Below are 13,827 nucleotides of genomic sequence, written 5' to 3'. Positions count from 1 at the left end.
TTTCTGTAGAAATAAAATTTTAACAAAATTTTCTATAAAAATGAAATTTTAACAATATTTTCTATAAAAATTAAATTTAGACAAAATTTTCTTTTGAAATAAAATTTTGACAAAATTTTTTATAGAAAAAAGAATAAAAATTTGACAAATTTTTTATAGAAATAACATTTTGACAAAACTTTGTATAGAAATAAATTTTTGACAAAATTTGCTATAGAAATAAAATTTTGACAACATTTTCTAAAAAATAAAATTTTAACAAAATTTTCTTTAGAAATAAAATTTTAACAAAATTTTCAATGGAAATAAAATTTTCCAAAAATGCTCTTTAGAAATAAAATTTTAACAAAATTTTCTTTCAAAGAAAGAAATAAAATGTTGACAAAATTTTCTAGAGAAATAAAATTTTTACAAAACTTTGTATAGAAATAAAATTTTGACAAAATTTGCTATAGAAATAAAATGTTGACAAAATTTTCTAAAGAAATAAAATTTTAATAAAATTTTCTGTAGAAACAAATTTAGACAAAATTTTCTATAGAAATAAATTTTTGAAAAAATGTCCTTTAGAAATAAAATTTTCACAAAATTTGACAAAATTTTAAATAGAAATAAAATTTTGACAAAATTTTCTATAAAAATTAAACTTTAACAAAATTTTCTATAAAAATGAAATTTTAACAAAATTTCCGTTTGAAATAAAATTTTGACAAAATTTTCTATAGAAAAAAGAATAAAAATTTGACAAAATTTTCTATAGAAATAAAATTTTGACAAAATTTGCTATAGAAATAAAATTTTGACAAAATTTTCTAAACAAATAAAATTTTAATCAAATTTTCTGTAGAAACAAATTTGGACAAAATTTTATATAGAAATAAAATTTTCAAAAAATGTTCTTTAGAAATAAAATTTTAACAAAATTTTCTTTCAAAGAAACAAATAAAATTTTGACAAAATTTCGTAGCGAAATAAAATTTTGACAATACTTTGTATAGAAATAAATTTTTGACAAAATTTGTTATAGAAATAAAATTTTGACAAAATTTTCTAAAGAAATAAAACATTAACAAAATTTTCTGTAGAAACAAATTTGTACAAAATTTTCTATAGAAATAAAATTTTGAAAAAAGTGTTCTTTAGAAAAAAAAATTAACAAAATTTTCTTTCAAAGAAACAAATAAAATATTGACAAAATTTCCTAGAAAAATAAAATTTTTACAAAATTTTCTATAGAAATAAAATTTTGACAAAACTTTCTATAGAAATAAAATTTTGACAAAATTTTCTATAGAAATAAAATTTTGACAACATTTTCTATAGAAAGAAAATTTTAACAAAATTTTCTATAGAAATAAAATTTTAACAAAATTTTCTATAGAAATAAAATTTTTACAAAACTTTCTATAGAAAAAAGAATAAAAATTTGACAAAATTTTTTATAGAAATAAAATTTTGACAATACTTTGTATAGAAATACATTTTTGAGAAAATTTGTTATAGAAATAAAATTTTGACAACATTTTCTAAAGAAATAAAATGTTAACAAAACAACTTTGGACAAAATTTTCTATAGAAATAAAATTTTGAAAAAATGTTCTTTAGAAATAAAATTTTAACAAAATATTCTTTGCAAATAAAATCTTAACAAAATTTTCTATAGAAATACAATCATGACAAAATTTGTTAAACAAATACAATTTTTACAAAATTTTCTATAAAAAAAAATTTTTGACAAAACTTTCTATAGAAATAAAATTCTACAAAATTTTCTATAGAAATCAAATTTTTACAAAATTTTCTATAGAAATAAAATTTTAACAAAATTTTCTATAGATATAAAATTTTAACAAAATTTTCTTTAGAAATAAAATTTTGACAGAATTTTCTATAGAAATAAAATGTTGACAAAATTTTCTTTACAAATAAAATCTTGACAAAATTTTCTATAGAAATACAATCATGTCAAAATTTGTTAAAGAAATACAATTTGTACAAAATTTTCTCTAGATATAAAATTTTGACAAAATTTTCTAGAGAAGAAAAAAAATTGACAAAACTTTCTATAGAAAAAATAAAATCTTGACAAATAAAATCTTGACAAAATTTTCTATAGAAATACAATCATGACAAAATTTGTTAAAGAAATACAATTTTTACAAAATTTTCTATAGAAAAAAAAAAATTTTGACAAAACTTTCTATAGAAATAAAATTTTGACAAAATTTTCTATAGAAATACAATTTTTACAAAATTTTGTATAGAAAAAAAATTTTGACAAAATTTTCTATAGATATAAAATTTTAACAAAATTTTCTTTAAAAATAAAATTTTGACAAAATTTTCTATACAAATAAAATGTTGACAAAATTTTCTTTACAAATAAAATCTTGACAAAATTTTCTATAGAAATACAATCATGTCAAAATTTGTTAAATAAATACAATTTTTACAAAATTTTCTATAGAAAAAAATTTTGACAAAATTTTCTATAGATATGAAATTTTAACAAAATTTTCTTTAGAAATAAAATTTTGACAACATTTTCTATAGAAATAAAATGTTGACAAAATTTTCTTTACAAATAAAATCTTGACAACATTTTCTATAGAAATACAATCATGTCAAAATTTGTTAAAGAAATACAACTTTTACAAAATTTTCTCTAGATATAAAATTTTGACAAAATTTTCTATAGCAAAAAAAATTTGACAAAACTTTCTATAGAAAAAATAAAATCTTGACAAAATAGAAATACAATCATGACAAAATTTGTTAAAGAAATACAATTTTTACAAATTTTTCTATAGAAATAAAATTTTAACAAAATTTTCTATAGAAAAAAAATTTTGACAAAACTTTCTATAGATATAAAATTTTGACAAAATTTTCTATAGAAATTAAGTTTTAACAAAATTTTCTATAGAAATAAAATTTTATAAAAATTTTTATAAAAATTTTAGAAATAAATTTTTGAAAAAATTTTCTATAGAAATACAATCATGTCAAAAATAAAATTTTCTTTAGAAATAAAATTTTGACAAAATTTCCTTCAGAATAATATTTTGACAAAATTTTCTATAGAAATAAAAGTTTGAAAAAACTTTCTTTAGAAATAAAATTTTAACAAAATTTTCTTTAAAAGTAAAATTTTAACAAAATTTTCTTTAAAAGTAAAATTTTAACAAAATTTTCTTTGGAAATAAAAAATTTTGACAAAATTTTCTATAGATATAACATTTTGACAAAATTTTCTATAGAAATAAACTTTTAACAAAATTTTCTATAGAAATAAAATTTTATAAAAATTTTCTTTAGAAATAAATTTTTGACAAAATTTTCTATAGAAATATAATCATGTCAAAAGTTGTTAACGAAATACAATGTTTACAAAATTTTCTCTATATATAAAATGTTGAAAAAATTTTCTATAGAAAAACATTTTTGACAAAACTTTCTATAGAAAAAAGTTAACAAATTTTTTTTAGCAATAAAAGTTTAATAAAATTTTCTTTAGAAATAAAATTTTGACAAAAATTTCCTTCAGAATAATATTTTGACAAAATTTTCTATAGAAATAAAAGTTTGAAAAAACTTTCTTTAGAAATAAAATTTTAACAAAATTTCCTTCAGAATAATATTTTGACAAAATTTTCTATAGAAATAAAAGTTTGAAAAAACTTTCTTTAGAAATAAAATTTTAACAAAATTTTCTTTAAAAGTAAAATTTTAACAAAATTTTCTTTAAAAGTAAAATTTTAACAAAATTTTCTTTAGAAATAAAAAATTTTGACAAAATTTTCTACATTTTCTATAGGAAAAATTTTCAAAATAAGATTTTTTGTTTAGTAAAATTTTCTCCAAATTTCGGTAGATCATTTTTGGCTTAAGTGACAAAGACTTTAATTTTCACCAAAGCATGTTGCTGTTGACAGCGGGCCTAGGAAATGTTTTTTTTTTTTTTTTTAATAAAGATAATTTGAGGACAACTCCCAACTTCAAATTTAGGTTGTACATTCATGAAAATAATATAGATAAAAGAAGCTATGAAATTAATAAAAATAAGATAATTAATTACGTTACAAACTTGTTTTTATTGTATTCGACCTGTATTTGATTTCTCCAATTAATTACATTTAAAATTCTCTCTATTTTTAATAAAAAAAGTCCTTGCCCTTCACAAAAATATATTTTGGCAAAGGGGCCTATTTCATTAAAACAAACTATTTCATTATTCGTATAGATCCTTGATTTTTCGCTATTCACAAATCACATTAAATGGAATTTTGCTTTTGATCAAATACTGGAATTTTATTGAAAAATAAATCAGTAACCAAACAAAGATTAACTAGAAAATATAAATTCCATGTAAAATTCTTTATAGAGCATCACTTTACAATGCTGATAACTATACTGCATATATAGCCCAACACCTCATCAAAATCATTTTCATCCATCATCTCTCATACCCCTGCTCTCTTTGTCGTATGCTCTTGAGCCGGAACTATCTCTATATAAAATTCTTTGTTATGTTACTATTTTCCCAAGAAATGATGATGGCATTTCATCGCATTTCCTTATCATTCAATATGTCACGTAGCGTTGAAATGTGTAAAAAAAATAAGTTTTATTATTATTAAATAATAATAAAGACAAAAACAAACAAGTGCGAGAGAGAGAGAGAGAGATGGAGAAACTTAAAACGACATTGCCATAAATCTCGATATTATAGGAAAAATAATGAAAATAAGAAAAACAAAACAGCAAGGGGGTAATGCTGGGCTAGTGATTCTCTTGCTACTGGTGTTCAATGCAGAAATAAATGGAAATTAATAGAAAAACTACAACAAAAACAAAAAATCTCAAATGTAAAAACAAAACAAAAAATAAAAATTTTACAAAAAGCTTAAGCAAGAGAAAAAACGAACCAAACTGCTAATACAAATATCTGCAATATTCATTTGTATAAAACCAAAGTGTGGCTGGCCGCCGGCAGCTCATCGCAAAACAAAAAAATCTTAATTTATTATTGTTGATATTTATAATTTTATTTTTATATTGCGTTTGCCGAATGGTAGGAGTATGGGGGTGGTAAAGAGTGCCATCTGGTTTACATAGTTGTATGCAGATGAAAAGTCAGGCCGAAGTTGTTTTTTATTCGGTACAAGTAAAATACGAAAAATTTATGAAAATAAAATAGGGATTGTAACTAAATTAAAAATTTGGATAAGTAGACTTTTCGATTCGACGATTCGAATTTCGGAATTTTTAAATATTGGAAAATTGCACTTTTCGATTTTTCGATCTTTTCAAAAATCGACTTTTCTAATTTATAATATTTTTGAGATGAGGGTAATTATAAAAATTCAAAATCGCCATATGTAGCCCTTTTTTAAATACATTGAAACCGCTCAAACTTGGACACTCTGAAAACCAGACACCTCGCAAAAGTGGACAATTGTCGTGAGATGTTTGCTATATTAACACATTATAATTAACCTCTTATAACTCGACACCTCTCAACACCTGGATAAAATTTAGGCGAGCGTGGGTATTCACTTTCGAGAGGTTTCACTGTAAATATTATCGTCTGCGGATACTCTCAGAGTTACTATAGAAATAATTCCATTATAATCCCCTTTTAATCCAATATATCAATTTAATTGAAGTGTTTCTAATTATAATTATAATTTAATTTAAATTAATTCGTAAAATGAAGTAGATTTGATAATCTAATAATGTGAGCCGAATAACGGTAATCGGTTGTACACAAATGCGTTTAACACTCATTCTCTCTCTCCCACATCTCAATAGACTGTTAACTATTTTCTCCTTTTACATGCGATTTATAACGCTCATTGCAACAAAAACAAGAGGGCGAAGAGATACCAATAAAAGCCTTGGCATAATTGCAAAGTGATCTAAATCAAAAATTAGAGTTTTGATGTATGGCCACGGTTTTTTTTTTTAATTTTACAAATATCGACAGCAATTAGATACGTATAAATACATCAGTTTTGTTTATTTTTTTTTATTTAAAATATTTAACTTATATCATATTAGCATATTCATTTATATTCCAATTGGATATTCCATTGCTCAACGACTGCAACATTGTTTGGAGATTTATGTGCATTTTAGTGATGGCATCGGTATTAAAAACACTACCACTACCAACCAAGAGAACCTTAATAAAATTATGCATCATCATATTTTATGTAAAGCTAACTTATTGACTTTTTTTGAAATAATTTTTATCTCTGTTGTTATTATTTAATTTATAGACCTATTAATGCCACTCTTCAACAGTAAGTGTAAAATTATCAAAGTCAAATACAAAAAAAAAAACACAAAGATATGTTATTGTATATTTGCGAGTATTGCAGAGGAGTACAAAAACAATAATTAAATAATGTGCAAAATAGAAATTTATTACAAATAAATTTTCAGAATTTATGATCTAATTAATTACAATGCGTATGGCAATGACATTACAATTTCCAAGCATTCTAAAGTTATAGTTTTTACGTTTCGTTCAAAATATGTACATTTTTAACGCCTTTTGTCCCGATTAAATAGTTTTTAGGTGTGATTGCAGGAACATTAATAACATTTTAAGCACCCTCAACAGCCGAGATAGCTATAATTTTCCACAGAAGCAGACTTGCAATCAGCGTTGCCACAATGAATTTTTATTTTGGACCAACATTTTTTTCCAAAATTCGACCAAATTCGTACCAGCAGACCATTTTTCCCAATTAAATTAATATAATTTACAAGATAAAATTTTTCCAAAATTTTTCTTCCATAAAAAATTTTGTCAAACTTTTATTTCTATAAAAAATTGAATCGTACCAGCGGACTATTTTTCCAATTTAAATTAATATAATTTAAAAGTTAAAATTTTTCCAAAAATTTTCTTCCATAGAAAATTTTGTCAAATTTTTGTTTCTATAAAAAAATGTTGTCAAAATTTTATTTCTGTAGACAATTTTGCGAAAATTTTATTTCTATAGAAAATTTTGAAAAAATTTTATTTCTGTAGAAAATTTTGTGAAAATTTTCTTTCTGTAGAAAATTTTGTGAAAATTTTATTTCTGTAGAAAATAGAGTGAAAATTTATTTTATAACTATAGAAAATTTTGACAAAATTTTTTAACTATAAATAATTTTGAAAAAAATATATCTGTAGAAAATTTTGTCAAAATTTATTTCTGAAAAAGAACTTTGTTAAAATTTTAGTTCATTAGAAAATTTTGTCAAAACTTAATTTCTATAGAAAAATTTTGTCAAAATTTCATTTTTTTAAGAAAATTTTGTCAATATTTTATTCGATAGAGAATTTGTCAAACTATTATTTCTATAGAAAGTTATCGCAAAGTTTTATTTCTATATAAAAATTTTACAAAATTTTCTTCCTATATAATTTTTTTTTTTGTATCTATACAAAACAAATTTTTTAGTTTATTTCTGTAAAAAAATTTGACAATTTTTTTTTCTGTAGTAAATTTTGTCTTATTTATTTCTATATAAAATTTTGTCAAAATTTTATTTCTGTTGAAAATTTTGTAAAAGTTGTATTTCTGTAGGAAACTTTGTTAAAATTTTAGTTCATTAAAAAATTTTGTCATTTACTTCTATGGAAAATGTCGCCACAATTTTATAACTATAGAAAATTTTGACAAATTTTATATCTGTAGTAAATATTGTGAAAATTTTATTTCTGTAAACAAACTTTGTCAAAATTGTATTTCTGTAAAAAAAAAACTTTGTTAAAATTTTAGTTCATTAGAACATTTTGTCAAAACTTCATTTCTATAGAAAAATGTTGTCAAAATTTCATTTTTTAGAAAATTTTCTCAGAGTTTTGTTTCTATAGAAAATTTTTTTCAATATTTTATTCGATAGGGAATTTGTCAAACCTTTAATTTGTATAGAAAGTTATCGCAAAATTTTATTTCTATATAAAAATTTTCTTCCTATATACATTTTTTTTCTATCTATACAAAAAAAAAAAATTTAGTTTATTTCTGTAAAAAATTTTGACAATTTCTTTTTCTGTAGTAAATTTTGTTTTGTTTATTTCTATATAAAAAAGTTTGTCAAAATTTTATTTCTGTAGTAAATTTTGTGAAAATTTTATTTCTGTAGTAAATTTTGTGAAAATTTTATTTCTGTAGAAAACTTTGTTAAAATTTTAGTTCATTAGAAATTGAAAATGTCATCAAAATTTTATAACTCTAGATAATTTTGAAAAAAAAAAAATTATATCTGTAAAAATTTTGTCAAAATTTTATTTTTGTAAAAAAACTTTGTTAAAATTTTAGTTCATTAGCAAAGTTTGTCAAAACTTCATTTCTATAAAAAAATTTTGTCAAAATTTCATGTTTTAGAAAATTTTGTCAGAATTTTATTTCTATATAAAATTTTGTCAATAGTTTATTCGATAGAGAATTTGTCAAACTTTTATTTCTATAGAAAGTTATCGCAAAATTTTATTTCTATATAAAAATTTTACAAAATTTTCTTCCTATATAAATTTTTTTGTATCTATCAAAAAAAAAAAAAATTTAGTTTATTCCTGTAAAAATTTTGACAAATTTTTTTTTCTGTAGTAAATTTTGTTATTTCCATAGAAAATTTTGTCAAAATTTTATTTCTGTAGAAAATTTTATCAAAATTTTATTTCTGTGGATTTTCCACAGACTTTGTTAAAATTTTAGTTCATTAGAAAATTTTGTCACTTACTTCCATTGAAAATGTCGTCAAAATTTTATAACTATAGAAAATTTTGACAAAATTTTCTACAGATATAAAATTCATCTGTAGAAAATTTTGTCAAAATTTTATTTCTGTAAAAAAACTTTGTTAAAATTTTATTTCTGTAAAAAAACTTTGCTAAAATTTTAGTTCATTAAAAAATTTTGTCAAAACTTCGTTTTTATAGAAAAATTTTGTCAAAATTTAATGTTTTGGGAAATTTTGTCAGAATTTTATTTCTATAGAAAATTTTGTCAATAGTTTATTCGATAGAGAATTTGTCAAACTTTTATTTCTATAGAAAGTTATCGCAAAATTTTATTTCTATATAAAAATTTTACAAAATTTTCTTCCTATATAAATTTTTTTTGTATCTATACAAATTTTTTTTTTAGTTTATTTCTGTTAAAAATTTTGACAAATTTTTTTCTCTGTAGTAAATTTTGTTTTGTTTATTTCTATAGAAAATTTTGTCAAAATTTTATTTCTGTGGAAAATTTTATCAAAATTTTATTTTTGTAGAAAATTTTGTGAAAATTGTATTTCTGTAGGAAACTTTGTTAAAATTTTTGTTCATTAGAAAATTTTGTCATTTACTTCTATGGAAAATGTCGTCAAAATTTTATAACTATAGAAAATGTTGAAAAATATTATATCTGTAGAAAATTTTGTCAAAATTTTATTTCTGTAAAAAAAATTGTTAAAATTTTATTTCTGTAAAAAAAAAAAACTTTGTTAAAATTTTAGTTCATTAGAAAATTTTGTCAAAACTTCATTTCTATAGAAAAATTTTGTCAAAATTTCATTTTTTTAGGAAATATTGTCAAAATTTTATTTCTATAGAAAATTGTGTCAATATTTTATTTAGATAGAGAATTTGTCAAACTTTTATTTCTACAGAAAATTTAGTTCATTAGAAAAGTTTGTCAAAACTTCATTTCTATAGAAAAATTGTATCAACATTTATTTTTTTAGGAAATTTTGTACGAATTTTATTTCTATAGAAAATTTTGTCAATATTTTATTCGATAGAAAATGTTGTTAAAATTTTATTTCTATAGAAAGTTATCGCAAAATTTTATATCTATATAAAAATTTTGCAAAATTTTCTTTCTATATAATTTTTTTTTGTATCTATACAAAAAAAAATTAGTTTATTTCGGTAAAAAATTTGGCAAAATTTTATTTCTGTAGCAAATTGTGTTTTGTTTATTTCTATAGAAATTTCAGAAAATTTTGTCAACATTTTATTTCTATAAAAAATTTTGAATAGATTACCGATTTGACGAAAATGGACTCAAAATCAACCAATTGGACCAAATTTAAAAATGAATATTTTTTTGGATCAATTTGGTCCGATCGGACCAAAATGGCAACCCTGGTTGCAATAGACAATAAGCACCCATTGCTATTTCCACCAATGGAAACAAACCCCCTCCTTATTAGCACTATTTTTTAATATTGTTTCATTGCATATACTATGCTAAAATTTGTCACAATTATTTAATTCTCCAAAAAAACTATAGAAATATTTTGCTTGAGCAAATTGCTCAAAACAAAAATTATTATTATGTTTTGTTTTTCTTGGTTTTTATTTCATTTCGTCCACAACTGTGTTGCACGGTAGAATTGTGCCACGAACCTTGACACAATAAAACCAGCAACTAGACTGAGAGAGGAAGAGTACAGCAGCTAGGCACAAAACCAAAAACAAAAGCAAACACTTAAAAAAAGCCAAATAAAAGAAAAATCAAGAAATCATTACGTTGTTTTTTTATTTTTTACTTTTGTACCCCAATGCAAGTATGAATGAATGAATAAAAAAACAGAAGAGAATAACTGGAGGAGTACATACTCGCTTGCCATGTTATACAGATATGCTTTAATCCAATGTTATGGATTGAGAGAATATCATGGGCATTTTTCAAACATTTACAGAAGCTGCTAATCAGATTTTGAGCTGAGTTTTGATGTTAAAATGAACTGTAAGGAGGGAGTAAAAAGTTTCATATGGTTGGATCGAGTAAAAAACAGCAACATCCACAATCATAGCCGTTGTTTATGTTTTATTGTGAATTAATTTCTTGATTTTTTTCTCATCCATTTTTATTTTCTTATGTGCGAATTTTATGTTAATTGTTTGACTTTTTGTTTTTCATTCCACCTTCATTCATTTCCAAGTTTTGTCTGGACACTTGCTTGCTTGCTCCAGTTTAGTGGAATGTTCCAACGGAAACTATCCTACATTGTGTATTCAGTTAGAAGTTCACACATCATGTTTGATTATGTGGGAACATAACCTACAACTCGTGAGAGATAACTTGTGTTAGCATATAATCCCAGAATTAGCTTTATTTATATGGACAAAATTCCCACCTAAAGATTACCATAATTAGGTATTATTGAAGAAATTAGGTATTTACCACTGGGAAACATTTAAATGTCAAGATAGTAATTAAATATAGTGGGAATATTTCACTTTGATTTTGTTTTTGCTAGTCCGAAATTGAAAACAAGCGTCCAAATTCACTATATGGACAAAGAAAATTTTGGGAAATTTAAGTCATTGAAAAGAAAACGCCAGATACAAATCTACACACGCTTGATTGTACATATTTCCGTCCGGGCGAATGGATGTTTTGAATAATCTCTACAGACACTGCGCACCAGCTCTTCATATAACCATAAATCCCTTAATTTTATATTTATCTCATTTTGTTTTCTATAGAAATAAAATTTTGACAAAATTTTCTACAGAAATAAAATTTTGACAAAATTTTCTACAGAAATAAAATTTTGACAAAATTTTCTATAGAAATAAACTTTTGGCAAAATTTTCTATAGAAATAGAATTTTGACAAAATTTTCTATAGAAATAAAATTTCGACAAAATTTTCTATAGAAATAAAATTTTGACAAAAATCTTTATACAAATAAAATGTTGACAAAATTTTCTATAGAAATAAAATTTTGACAAAATTTTCTATAGAAATAAAATTTTGACAAAATTTTCTATAGAAATAAAATTTTGACAAAATTTTCTATAGAAATAAAATTTTGAAAAAAAAATTCTATTGAAATAAAATTTTGACAAAATTTTCTTAGAAATATAATTTTGGAAAAATTTTCTATAGAGATAAAATTTTGACAAAATTTTCTATAGAAATAAAAGTCTTACAACATTTTTTATTGAGATAAAATTTTGGCAAAATTTTCTATTGAGACAAAAATGTTGAAAAATTTTTCCATAGAAATAAAATTTTGACAAAATTTTCTATAGAGTGAGTAGTAGAGACCATTCCCTGTAGAGCGAGAGCCTACAGTAACGCAAGCGCCAGAAGACAACCGAACAAAAATTTTTATTGAGATAAAATTTTGACAAAATTTTCTATTGAGATAAAATTTTGACAAAATTTTTTATAGAAATAAAATTTTGGCTAAATTTTCTAAAGAAATAAAATTTTGACAAAATTTTCTATAGCAATAAAATTTTGACAAAATTTTCTATAGAAATAAAATTTTGACAAAAATCTTTATACAAATAAAATGTTGACAAAATTTTCTATAGAAATAAAATTTTGACAAAATTTTCTATAGAAATAAAATTTTGACAAAATTTTCTATAGAAATAAAATTTTGAAAAAAAAAATTCTATTGAAATAAAATTTTGACAAAATTTTCTTAGAAATATAATTTTGGAAAAATTTTCTATAGAAATAAGAATTTGAAAAAATGTTCTATAGAGATAAAATTTGACAACATTTTCTATAGAGATAAAATGTTGACAAAATTTCCTATAGAAATAAAATTATGACAAAATTTTCTATAGAAATAAAATTTTGACAAAATTTTCTATAAAAATAAAATTTTGACAAATTTATTGAGATAAAATGTTGGTAAAATTTTCTATTGAGATAAAATTTTGAAAAAAATTTTCTATAGAAATAAAATTTTGACAAAATCTTCTATAGAAATAAAATTTTGGCAAAATTTTCTATAGAAATAAAAATTTGAAAAAATTTTCTATAGAGATAAAATTTGACAAAATTTTCTATTGAGATAAAATTTTGACAAAATTTTCTATAGAAATAAAAGTCTTACAACATTTTTTATTGAGATAAAATTTTGGCAAAATTTTCTATTGAGACAAAAATGTTGAAAAAATTTTCCATAGAAATAAATTTTTGGCTAAATTTTCTATAAAAATAAAATTTTGACAAAATTTTCTATAAAAATAAAATTTTGACAAAATCTTCTATAGAAATAAAATTTTGACAAAATTGTCTATAAAAATAAAATTTTGACAAAATTTTCTATAAAAATAAAATTTTGACAAAATCTCTATAGCAATAAAATTTTGACAAAATTTTCTATAGAATAAAATTTTGACAAAATTTTCTATAGAAATAAAATTTTGACAAAATTTTCTCTAGAAATAAAATTTTGGCAAAATTTTCTATAGAGATAAAATGTTAACAAAATTTTCTATTGAGATAAAATTATGACTAAATTTTCTATTGAGATAAAATTTTGACTAAATTTTTTATAACAAAAAAAATTGAAAAAATTAAAATAAAATTTTGACAAAATTTTCTATAGAAATAAAATTTTGACAAAATTTTTTGAGATAACATTTTGGCAAAATTTTCTATTGAGATAAAATTTTGACAAAATTTTTTATTGAGATAAAATTTTGGTAAAATTTTCTATTGAGATAAAATTTTGACAAAATTTTTTATTGAGATAAAATTTTGGTAAAATTTTCTATAGAAATAAAATTTTGACAAAATGTTCTATCGAAATAAAATGTTGGCTAAATTTTCTATAGAGATAAAATTTTCACAAAATTTTCTATAGAAATAAAATTTTGACAAAAATCTTTTTACAAAAAAAAATTGAAAAAAATTTCTATTGAGATAAAATTTTGACAAAATTTTCTATAGAAATAAAATTTTTACAAAATTTTCTATAGAAATAAAATTTTTACAAAATTTTCTATTGAGATAAAATTTTGACAAAATTTTCTATTGAGATAAAATTTTGACAAAATTTTCTATAGAAATTAAA

The 13,827-nt window shown here is 20.8% G+C and overlaps 1 protein-coding gene across 3 annotated transcripts in view; it reads right to left on the bottom strand.

The window, feature by feature from the left end:
- Positions 1-13,827, bottom strand: part of mam (neurogenic protein mastermind) — a 217,808-nt gene that overhangs the window by 77,902 nt on the left and 126,079 nt on the right. The window lies entirely within an intron of this gene.

Source organism: Haematobia irritans, chromosome 5 (assembly GCF_050003625.1).
Source record: "Haematobia irritans isolate KBUSLIRL chromosome 5, ASM5000362v1, whole genome shotgun sequence".
NCBI classification, from domain to species: Eukaryota; Metazoa; Arthropoda; class Insecta; order Diptera; family Muscidae; genus Haematobia; species Haematobia irritans.
The sequence above is the reverse complement of the archived record's forward strand: the minus strand, read 5'-3'. Positions and strand labels throughout refer to the sequence as shown.